This window comes from Microtus ochrogaster, linkage group LG4 (genome assembly GCF_000317375.1).
Source record: "Microtus ochrogaster isolate Prairie Vole_2 linkage group LG4, MicOch1.0, whole genome shotgun sequence".
NCBI lineage: Eukaryota > Metazoa > Chordata > Mammalia > Rodentia > Cricetidae > Microtus > Microtus ochrogaster.
The window spans coordinates 60,948,906-60,960,588 of record NC_022030.1 but is presented as its reverse complement, the minus strand read 5'-3'; the positions used below and the strand labels follow the sequence as shown (position 1 = coordinate 60,960,588).

Here is an 11,683-nt window from a genome sequence, read left to right as displayed (position 1 = left end):
CTCTCTCTCTCTCTCTCTCTCTCTCTCTCTCTCTCTCTCTCTATCCTCTCTGTGTGTATGTGTGCGTGCATGTGTGTGTGTGTGTATGCTAAATTAACTAAACTGAGGATTTGCACTCGAGGACACACGAAGAACACTGTACACAGGCTATTCTTCATTCTGCTGAAGTTGGTAACCACACATTTGGTGGAGAATCTGCTTCCTTCACGCAGTCTGTGCTTCTGGAGTCACTAATGGTCTTGTAACTAGTCTAGATAGTATTTGAACACTAGATTAACCTATCTGAAAACCCACAACTCTCTCACAACTGTGCACAAACCTGCATCTCTGAAAGTGCCATGCCCCAGGAACAGGGCCTTTGTGACTCTAAATTCAGCTAGACCACTACTTGCCACCACCTTCCATGCAAGTTCCATGCTTCACAACTGCAATCAAAAAATGTGCATGCATATTCCAGCAATCTGGTTCAATTATTTTAAATATTTAATAAAGACAGGAAATGTATGACTTTAAGTAGCATCATGCGGGTGTGCATATGTGTTTGTATGTGTGTGGAGGTGCATGTATATATATGTATATGTATATATACGGGATAAGGTCAGACATTAATGTTGTTTTCCTCAACTGTTTTCTGCCTCATGACTTGAAACAAGCTCTCTCAATGAACTTGGAGTTTACCAGTAGGGCTAGACTTACTGGTTAAGAAGCCACCAGGAATCCCTCTTCTGCCTCCCAGAGCCAAAACGGCAGGTGTGCACAAGGCCTTTTATGGGCGTCTTGGCTGAAACTCTGTCCTCAGGCTTCCACAGGCAGACTTGACTAGCCAAGCCATCGCCCCATCCTTCGAGTAGCAATGCTGTGGGAGAATTCGGATACAAGAATATCCTAGCGCCTTGCTATGTGAGGCAGTAGGCTCTGGGATCCCTGTGGGGAAAGGTGGGGCCTGAGGTGAGGGCTGTCTGACCACTGTTGAGTCTAAGTTAAGGACAGGAAGTGCTGGGATGTCTCTGCAAACCGCATGGACAGGGAGCTCCGTGTGGGTGAGTCAAGTGAAGTAGTTTTGCTAATGGTTTCTTAACGGTCCCTGCCCCTCACACAGGGGAATCCTTTGAATATACTAATTCTACCGTGTGTTAGTCACTGGGTGAGTCACCCCAGAGTAACCCCTAAGCAAGTTCCTCGCCTTCGGAGCTCCCTAAGGTCTGAGCACTGATGCTACAATTCTGTAAAGACTTCTGAAGCCGTCCGCTAATTGAATTTCTCTAAGGAAATGGCACACATGTTATGTGAATGACCTGAGCCAAGATGCTCATTTTCCCAGTGTTCATCTTGGAAGAACAGCTTCCTAAGGCCCAATGGCTCACGGGTGACAAAATAAATGTGACACAAACAGGTGTTTTTGTGTTTTGTTTTTTTATTTTTTCAGAATCCATCCAGGTATTGAGGGAGAGGTAAGGATAGGGGACTCCTTCACCTCTGAGAAGCTGGGCAGGAGGTGATGTATCACTGACATTCTACTGGTGACCAGCTAAGTTGCTGGATCCCCAGGTGTGAAACTGAAAAGTAATTGTCTCTATGGTTTGCTCCCAGGAAAGCCAGACGCTAGGGTGTAATGAACCATACAGTAGAGTTAACCGTAAAAATTAATAAACACTCAACAGTGGGGTTAGAACCCCTACATCATGTGACTGCTTCCTCAGGACGATGGCAAAGGAGGGCTTGTGGGAAGAGCAGCTTCCATCTCAATTTCACTAAAGAGGTCAAACATCATCTCCCCAGATCATGACCTGGATTGCCTGCCTTGATGAAGTGGAACAGAGGTAGCCACGCCCCTTTTTCCCTTAATGAAGGGGAAGAGAGATAGCCATACCCGCTTCTCCTCATCACTCTCTGGAAGGAAAGTGAAGTGAAGTGGGCTGAAGAGATAGCCACTGGCTTCTATCTCAGGGGCAGGATGTCCCCCATCCCTCCAGCCATCCGGTTGGCTGCTTGCCGCCCCCACCATGAGAAAGTAACACCAGGTGAGGAAGCATGATTTGCAAAAGCCACGTAGATAAAACAAGACAGGGCCAGCATCTGGACTGAAGTCCACAGCTCCGAGGAAGAGGCAAAGCTCAGGAAATGGTACAGGCTAGGCAGCCTTTGGCAGGGACCTCCGGGGGGGGGGGAAGGGGGGCAGAACAGACATCCTCAGTGTTGGTGAATGTCCAGCTCTGTTCTTCCCAATATGAAAACATCAAAGTCAGATTTGGCTGCCTGGGACCCTCCAGCTGGGTGGGGTCCCTTTGTCAGGGACTCCATGCCCTCGAGACAACAGACTCAAAAACTCAAGTGCATGACTAACTGTGTCCTCGACTTTCGGGTTAGCAGGTCTAAGTCCTGTATCTCACTGCCTCTTTTTCACAGAGCTGAGGTGTCTTTTTCCCACGTGGTTGCTGCCCACTTGGGGTTTCTGGAAACTCCTTTTACTGTTGAGGTTGCCCTCCCCAGGCTTCAAGTTGCAGTCATAATGGTGCTGCAGTCTTTCCCAGGCCATTCTGCAATTCTGCCAAATTAGTTTTCATTAAACCGCCTCAAAAGCATTTTCATTGTTCATGTCTGGAAATCTTTTTTAAGAAAGACACTCACAAGGAAATAATTTCGAAACAAAGACATAAATGCATCCAGAGCTCCGATTTTGAAGCTTTGCGTTTGATATGTCTCCGGGCACCGCTTTATAAAACCAAGCTGCTCTCCTATAGAGTTCACATTCTGAGGCTTTCCATTAACGCCTCAACTGTCCTGCTCAAGCTGGGGCCACAGCAATCACCAAAAGTCACAACAAGAGTCCAGCTTTGTAGCCCCCCACTGTGGAATGAAATCTCAAATTTCATTACAGTTGGGAGGTTTGCTTACTCTTGCCTTTCCTGCCCTCTTGTCTTGACTAAGAATCAAAGTAGGGGCTAGAGAGATGGTTCAGCAGTTAAGAGAACGTACTGTTCTTGCAGGGGACCCAAGTTCTGTTCCCAGTACCCACATCAAATAGCTCGCAGCAGCCTGAAGCTCCAGCTTCAAGAGATGAAACATCCTCTTCGGGACTGTGTGGGCCACTGCACTTAGAAAACTTTAAGAATCAAAGTGCCCCGTTCTGTCCTTTTCTCTTACCCTTCCCCACCCCCTTGTGGCAGAGGCTCCATAGTGAGACCTAGCAGAAGAGAGTAGGGTTTACTATGTGACTGTTTGACCCAGCCTTGCAGAACTCTTCAGAAGCAAGTGATTTGGACCACACTAACACACACACACACACACACACACACACACACACACACACACACACACACACCAAAGGAGTGCATCAGAAATTGAGCATTTTCATTGGTTTGACAACTATGGCCTTGTATTTCTATCTCAACAATAACAATTTGAGTCTGCATGCTTCCTGTGACTGCAAATTCTTTCAACATTTCTGATCATGCATGAGCAAACACCCTCCTTGTCACATGCCAGCACCAGAGAGCACCAGGTCCTCCTGCTGGGACCTAACAGGGCAATGCCCAGATGTTCTGTAGCCACCATAGGGGGCTCTAGAGAGGTGACAGAGAAGGAGAGGGTGTGGCCACCTCTAATAGCAAGAGCCCCTGTGGAGGACATGGGGACACCACACACACACACACACACACACACACACACACACACACACACACGTTAGCTCTTTTCCTTGTCTGAAAGCAGCACTTAGGAGGGAGAGGCAGGAATTTCAGGAGTTCAAGGCCAGCTAGCTGCATAGTGAGTTGGGACCATCCTGGTCTACATGAGTCCCTGACTCCAAAAGAAGGGACAAAAGCAAATTCCAGATTAGTTGTCTGGCTATTTAGAAATGGAATTTAAAGTCTATTTCTAGAATTCAAGAAAACAATCAGAAGGCAGAAAGTTCTGGATCCGCCATGCTAAAGGCCACCATGAAACATAAAGGCTTTCTGAGATCTGAATTGTGTGCTGAGCAGATGAGACGCTGGGCCCATTTCTGCAGATAATTATAACCGTTAGGCAGAGACAGCACGGGCTTTAACAGTCAGGGAGAGAGCCTGCTAGAAATTGCTCCACAAGCAATTCTGCAAGTGCCACTTCTTTCCGACCCACGATCTCGCTCCCAGCACGCCTCCCAGTTGTCCCATTTCTTCCTTTGCTGGCAAGGGACTTGGGTTCCACCAGCCTCGCTCAAAACCACACGTCACACTGCAGATTTGTGAACGGGAGTGGTCACAGCATTCTCCCGACCCTAAGGAAGAGGGAGGCCTTGGTTTGCTTTCGAGTGTCAGAGGAAAAACTCACCTTTAAGTAGACAGAGGTCTTGGGACAGTTTGTCTGCCTCCTTACTGCCTCTACCAGCAAACTGCCCCAGGGTTACTTTTTAGGAGTAAAGCAGGCCAACTGGTGTGAGCTGACAGGGATCCCTGGACCACTGGGTTACAGCTGCATCCACTGAGTCTAACCTAGCAAGTCTCTGACATCCCCTACAGCACCACAGATGGGTTTAAGCTGAGCAGATTTTTAGATGCCATTGCTGGCTGCTGACTCAACTAGAGGCCATTCCAGAAGTGAAAACGCTAGTTTTCTGGAATAGTTTCCCCTGAGGCCTGAGTCATCTCCAGCTGCTGGTCACTTCTGAAATTAATCTGACCTGTGCGCTCTCCCTTCCAGCGGCTGATTCCCAGAGTGCTGGGGCTGTGGAAGTCAAGAGAACGGTGCACACTGGAGGGGGGGGGGGGTTCAACAGAGATGGCTACCAGTGAGGCCTTCCCTGGCCACGCCCACCTCACAAACACCTCTGGATATTTAAGGAGAAGAGAGGATGGTGACAGGTTATGCACAGCCAGACCCTGCATCTAAATGGTGGCGTAGCAAGCCACCCTGGATCTGTATCATTCACTCCAGATTTCTTTTTTTTTTTTTTTTTTTTTTGAGATAGTCTCATGTATATTGCCCAGCCTGGTCTAGACCTCACTTTATAGCCAAAGCTAGCCTTGAGTTTCTGATCGTCCCGCCTTCATCTTCCCGATGCTGGGACTATAAGCATGCATCACCGTTTCGAGATTGTATAGTGTTGAGAACTGAGCACTCCCCCCCCCCACCAAGCCACACTCCAGGCCCCCCAGGATATCTTCAAGCAATGGTGACAGTAACCCCTCCGCTGCATCAACTCCAAAAAAAAACCCCGAAAGTACAAAAATCCCTTTCTTCCCATGGTACTTCTTTTTACTTTCATTTTAAATAATTATGTTTTTTTTTAATTTTTTTATTGTATCCTCCTCATTTTAACTGTTTGGATAGGAATATGCTACACATTTTTCTCACTCCCCTTCCACCCTACCCCTGCCCTCCACACTCCTAATTTACACAGAAGATCTTGTCTTTTCTTCCCCTTCCTAGGTGGAACCATGTATGTCTCTCGTAGGGTTCTATTTGTTACCTAGGTTCTCTGGGGTTGTGGCCTGTGGGTTGGTTGTCCTTTGATTTATATCTATTATCTACTTATGAGTGAGTACATATTCACTCAGGATGGCTTTTTCTAGTCCTGTCCATTTGCCTGCAAATTTCAACTTGTCATTGTTGTCGGGGTTTTTTTAACCACTGAGTAGTACTCCATTGTGTAGATGTACCACATTTTCCCTACCCATTCTTTAGTTGAGGGGCATCTAGGTTGTTTCCAGGTTCTGGCTATTATGAATAATGCTGCTGTGAACACAGTTGAGCACATGTCCTTGCAGTAGAGTGTGCATCCTTTGGGTATATGCCCAAGAGTGGTATTGCTGGGTCTTGAGGTAGGTTGATTCCCAATTTTCTGAGAAACTGCCATACTGACTTCCAAAGTGGCTATATAAGTTTGCACTCCCACCAGCAATGGAAAAGCATTCCCTTGTTCTGCATCCTCTCCAGCATAAGCTGCTATCAGAGTTTTTTTATCCTGGCCATTCTGACAGGCATTAAGATGGTATCTCAGAATTGTTTTGATTTGCATTTCTCTGATGACTAAGGATGTTGAACATTTCTTTAAGTGTCTTTTGGCCATCTGAGATTCTTCTGTTGAGAATTCTCTGTTTAGATCTGTACGCCATTTTTAGTGGATTATTTGGTCTTTTGATGTCTGGTTTCTTTAGTTCTTTGTATAAGGCAGTCCTCTGTCTCATGCACAAAACCCATGGTACTTCTTAAGGCTTATCCACCCCCTGGATAAGTCTTAAGGGTCCTGGGTGCATGCTTGGTGGAATCCAGCAGGCAGGTACAGAGCATTGGGTAGGGCTGGCATTATTACTACTCCTAACAGTGTGGCCACACACCAGCAGTCAACCTCTCTGAGCAGCATGTCCCATGTCCCCAAAGGGTATGAAGAAAGCATCCACCAAGACAATGCTCTCTGTAAGACCTCAATAGCCAAACACAAGCCATTGATTTACCAACCCGAAGAGCGGAGCCTAGGCCTTCTTCATGTTTGTACCCTGATCTTGAAGCTGAGTACCCTGGAGTGGAGTGAAAACGGCATGCCAGCATGTTGTGGTGGGTAAACTAACAGAAGGGAGCGGTGCTCTGAGGTAAAATCTAGTGTCCCTGCTCCTCCTGAATGGTAAGACAGAGAGTCGCCAATATATTTTAATCAAAAAGTATTTCAAATGAGGTGTGGGAGGTGGGGGGAGTGAATTTCTTTCAAAGATGTTTGGGGAGAACAGCAAAGGGCAGGTTATGCACACTTTAAGGGCGTGCATAAAATCAGCAGATTTTAATACCCCTTCCAGTATTAAAATAAGAGCTCCCACAGTGTGTGTACAGTGTGCAGGCTTTAGTTCCCATGCTCCCATGGAGGCTCCGGTAATTTAGGTTCAGCAAGTGTGTTTCCTTTAAAACTTTACCAATTTCCCAGTGCTTTTGAGACGGAATTGCTTAAGAGTGGCGAATGTGTTGTTTGGAAGCATGCATTTCACTTCGGAACGCTCACACATAATCAAGGAAGAAAAGTGGAATTTTAAATGTGAGCCATCACAGAGACTGTGCTGAAGCAGCTGTAGGCCAATCCTAACTGCCACCCACAGCTGGGGTGTGGGTTGGTTGACTCCCCACAAGCCCTGAAACCCCACCCTGGAAGCGCTGGCAACATTCATTTTCCTGACACTCTGGGATACACCGCCCTCTAGTGAAAAGAAACTAGAATGCACCCCAGAAGTAGCTATCCCTAAATAGATCTGTGGTACCGGGATTGCAATTTTGAAAGCTAACATAATTAATTCCTAAAGAGTGTCTCTCTAAAAATCAGGACCTGGCCGATGCTCCCTGAAAACAAGACATTCATTTCTATGATCTAGATGGCAATGGTTTTTACCAAGAGTTACTTCTTGGGGTTTTAAAATCCCACTGAGCACAAAGATTTATCTAGAAGTGGAAGGACAGAGAGAAACGTCCTCATCTATTTTAACATCATGTTTTAGAACCTAAAGCAGGCCGGAGAGATGGCTCAGCAGCTAAGAGCACTCGCTGGTCTTGCAGAGGACCTGGGTTCGGTTCCCAACATCCATATTAGGTTGCTTACAACTGCCAGCAGCCCCAGCTCCAGAGGGATCCAATGCCTCTGGCTACCACGGGCACCTGCACTGAGTTCATGTCCACCCACTGGCACACATGCTTACGTGATTAGAAATAATCAAAGAATAAATCTTAAAATATGAAGCATTTTGTGATTTTGGTTTTCTAGGTTAAGCGACTAACAGGACTTTTAAATGTCAGGTCACACCTCAAGTCACCAAATATTTATGCAGCGTTTGCGTGTTTTTACTGCCTGCCTGCCACCGCCAGGACACCATGTGCAGTTCCTGCCTGTAGGTCAACTTTAGAAAAGCGTCGTTGGTCCACGGGGTCTCATTTTGCCCTGGGCATCACCTGTCACCCTTCCCCAAAAGACACCCAATTCGCACCTTCTTCCGCAAAGAAGTGATAGTAACTTCACTTTTTGTTCTAACATAGTTAGCATGCTTTCAAGAACATCTCATGCAGCAGAATTGGCAACTCGCTAATCAACTTTAACTCCTAAATGTGGAATTTCACATAAGAAGCAGGTGGTGACAGAGACAGCTGCTCTGCTTTAGCCGCACTTTCTCCAAGTCACTAAATGTTTGGAGAAGACAAGGAAGCCAGGGAGCCCCGGGGGGTAAACACTTCTACCCAGTTCCAAGGAGGGAGGTGGTCTCAGGAGGAGATGGAGTCCTTCAGCATTGGGGTCTGTAGGTTCCACTCTGAAACTAAGGTCAGAGTTCACATCCCCAGCAGCTAATCAAATAAAGGAATTTCTCCCACTTTATGGGCGGTGCTAGATTTCATTGTGCTGCATGAACTCATAAAATACACTTACAGTGTTACCAACCGATAAAGCTGAGCACAGGGACACAGACAATGCTCGCTCGGAACCATGCTAATCTTGTCTCAGATACATCATTAAGGTCCTAGGCTTGAGGGTCTCCCCCAGAATGGGGTGTGGTACACACCTCCAATGTAGGATACACTCTTAGGCCAAGGACACCTCAGCCACCCCCTGGGAAGGTACTGTGGCCACACCCTCTAATTCCCAGACTGGAAAAATCCAGGAGAGCCACTCTGTGCCACCCATCCTGTCCACCTTCCCCACCCAGTGTCTGCTGAATGGCTTCTCACTGCTGTGAGAAAGGAAAAGGAAGAATTCCTTTTGTAGGAATATGAAGCTTTTGCCTCATCAAAGACACCCAGACATGGGATCACTATTCCCAATCTTAAGTTTCTCTAAAAGACATTCTACATCCCTCCATTCCCTCACCCTCAGTAGAAGCCCACACCAGAATGGAGCAAAATTCAGGCTATCACTGCGAGCCCTCCATGCCCTTGAGGTGGCCTGGAGGTTAGCCGGTCCCACACTAAAATCCCAATCACAGCGCCATGCCCTCCTGAGGTGAACCTCTCCTCTTTCCCCGTGAGTGGTGTATCCCGATGTCGACAAAGTCAACTGTCTTACTCCTTTGAACAGAATATGACAGGGGACAGTCTCCTCTGAGGGTATTAATCTGTCGGCCTATCCCACATGTAGGTACAAATTCATCAGGGTACCCTACCGCTGGGACCCTCAGCCCCATGGCTCCAGCCATGCATGGGAAAGGAAGCTGCTGGAAGCCCAGCCTCTCAGGTGGGCCCTGGCAAGCTGTTTGGTACCTGAGAGCCTCTTCCTCCTTCCTCACCTATAAAGCCGAGGGATGGCTGCACTGGAAGCTTCCAGCCCGAAATCACCCAGGAAAGAAGTCAAGAATCTTGGTGCTGGCAGCTACAGCAACCAGCTGGCTCTACACTGCTTAGCTAAGAGCAATATCACTTTTATTTTAAAGGCTTTTCCTCAGCTTCCTGATGGATTCAGAACTGTGTCCCCCTGAGAAGCTGGGAACTATCTTCAGGTGCCATGAGCACCCTTGACACGCTCAGATCCTGGGGCTTTCGTCTGGGATCAGCTATGGAAAGGAAGACAAATGGCCCCCTGTAGGATATACAGAACCCCCTCGTGCTCATAACAGGTTTTTCTGAGGGTCCAGACCAGTCACACGTTTGCCTGACTTTTATGAAATTCCTTTTTCTTTAGCCACTGCCCAGTACTCCAGTGAACTCTTCCCCATGGCCCCACCCTTGCATTGATCCTATAGTAGCTTGAAATAGGTCCCCAAACAGGCTGGCAACTGTCCATGAAGACTTTCTATCCTCAGTGACAGAGGACCAGAACCCCACCCAGTATCCTCATGGCCAGGGACTAGCCCTTGGACCTCCCAACTTGGCACAGGCCTCCCATCTGGAGAACCCAGGCCAAGGCAGCCCTGAGCCTTGCCTTATCCACTGGGAAAGGTGCCCCTAGCAGCACGTTCTTCCTCCTTTAGGCCTGAAGTTCCCTTACGCACCCCCAAAGGACAGCTCCTGCAACAGTGACTTCAGGTTCCTGAAAAGAAAGCCCTGATGGTCACGGCTGAGTAGCTCTGGCCCAGCCCTAAGCCTGGGCACAAGTATCTCTCCAAACTCAGAAGACATCAGTTTGCCTGACCAGCCCCCCACAGCAGAACCACTTAGGAGTAAACTCCTACCCGTGACCCTTGGAGAACCCAGAGGGATCCCAGAGAGATTATAGGGGTTCACAGGTTGCCCCACGCTCCCATCGGATGTCTCTGCAAACAAAGCAGATTTCAGAGGCCTGGGGAAGGAGAGATGACTTTCCACAAACCAGCAGGCAGACACCAGTCGGGGGTGCACAGGGCGCAAGCGGGAACACACGGAACACTCCCAGCAGCAGCAAACCTAGACACAGCTGGGCAACTGTGACCTCCAGCAGGTTTATTAAAGAAGCCTAGTGACCACAATGGAAAGAAACAGAGGCGATCTCTTCTAGAAACCTAAAATCTGTACAAAAAAAAATAGGAGCTACTAACTTTCGTGTCTGGTTGAAGTGTTTCTTTCATGCCGCAGGGAAAATACAAAACCACACTTACCCTGAGAAAACCTGAAGATGCGTGTCCCTGGGCTTCTAGACTCAGTCACGCTTCACCAGGACACATATTTCCCTCTCACTGAATCTCCTTTTCTTCCCGCAACCCTTTCCACCAAGAGAAGGGGGCTCCAGGATCGGAGGACGCGGTCTCTTCTTGCAATCCTTGCTGGAGGCTGAAGGCTGGAGAACTGAGCAGCCTTTGGTGAAAGACTGAATTCCAAACTGGACAGGGTCCAGGGGTACAGTCAGGGCTTCCTCCTGCTCCTCCTCTCCCTCCCACCTCCCACTCCCTCCTCCCCTGCCTTCTTCTTCTCCTCCTCCTTCCCCTTCCTTCCTCCAGACCCCCTCTTCTCCCCTCCCTGCTGTAGGACGAACCCAAACTGTAAATGAAAACCAGACCCTGGGCTCTGTTGCTTCTGGCCTGCTCTGTAAGTTGATGTCACCTCTGAGGGCCGTCTTTGCCCTGCAAGCCTTCAGCTGGACTCCTGAAAACTCCAAATCAAAAAGAAAGGAAGGAAGGAAGGAAGGAAGGAGGGAGGGAGGGAGGGAGGGAGGGAAGGAAGGAAGGAAGGAAGGAAGGAAGGAAGGAAGGAAGGGACCATGAGCTAGAAGTTATAATTTTCAGTCAAATAAATGTTGCTGATGCAGAAATCAAGTGTGGTAAAGATGGGAACCTAAAGGGCTGGAGACACAGCTTAGTCATCAACTTTCCTCATGCTGCGACCCTTTAATACAGTTCTTCATGCTGTGGTAACCCCCAAACATACAATTATTTTTGTTGATACTTAATATCTGCATTTTGCTATAGTTATGAATTTTAATGTAAATATCTGATATGCAGGATATCTGATATGCAACCCCAGAGGGGCCGCGATCCACAGGTTGAGAACCACAGGAGCTGGTAAACTGTTTGATGCCTGAGTATGAGGACTTGGATCCTGACCCCAAAACACATATTAAGGAGGAAAAAAAAAGCCAGTGGTGGCCCATGCTTGGCATCCCATCACTATGGACGCAGAGACAGGTAGATCCCTGGGTCTCACTGACCAGGAGATCTGATCAGATCAGTCAGCTCCAAGTCAGAGAGACCCTGTTTGCAACAGTAATAATAATAATAGGGAGATGGAGGAGAAGGAGGAAGAGGAGGAGAAGGAGGAAGAGGAGGAGAAGGAG

General features: G+C 47.9%; 1 protein-coding gene across 3 annotated transcripts in view; it reads right to left on the bottom strand.

The window, feature by feature from the left end:
* The window catches only part of Col6a3 (collagen type VI alpha 3 chain), a 79,913-nt gene extending 69,184 nt beyond the window's left edge, over nt 1–10,729 (bottom strand). For 2 of the 3 annotated variants that reach the window (XM_005361704.3, XM_026786349.1), the window contains exon 1: nt 10,512–10,720. The gene's annotated coding sequence lies outside the window, so the exon portion shown is untranslated. Of the gene's footprint in view, nt 1–10,511 lie in introns of all 3 variants that reach the window. The other variant, XM_026786350.1, reaches the window with a different exon arrangement.
* Nucleotides 10,730–11,683: the final 954 nt, after the last annotated feature.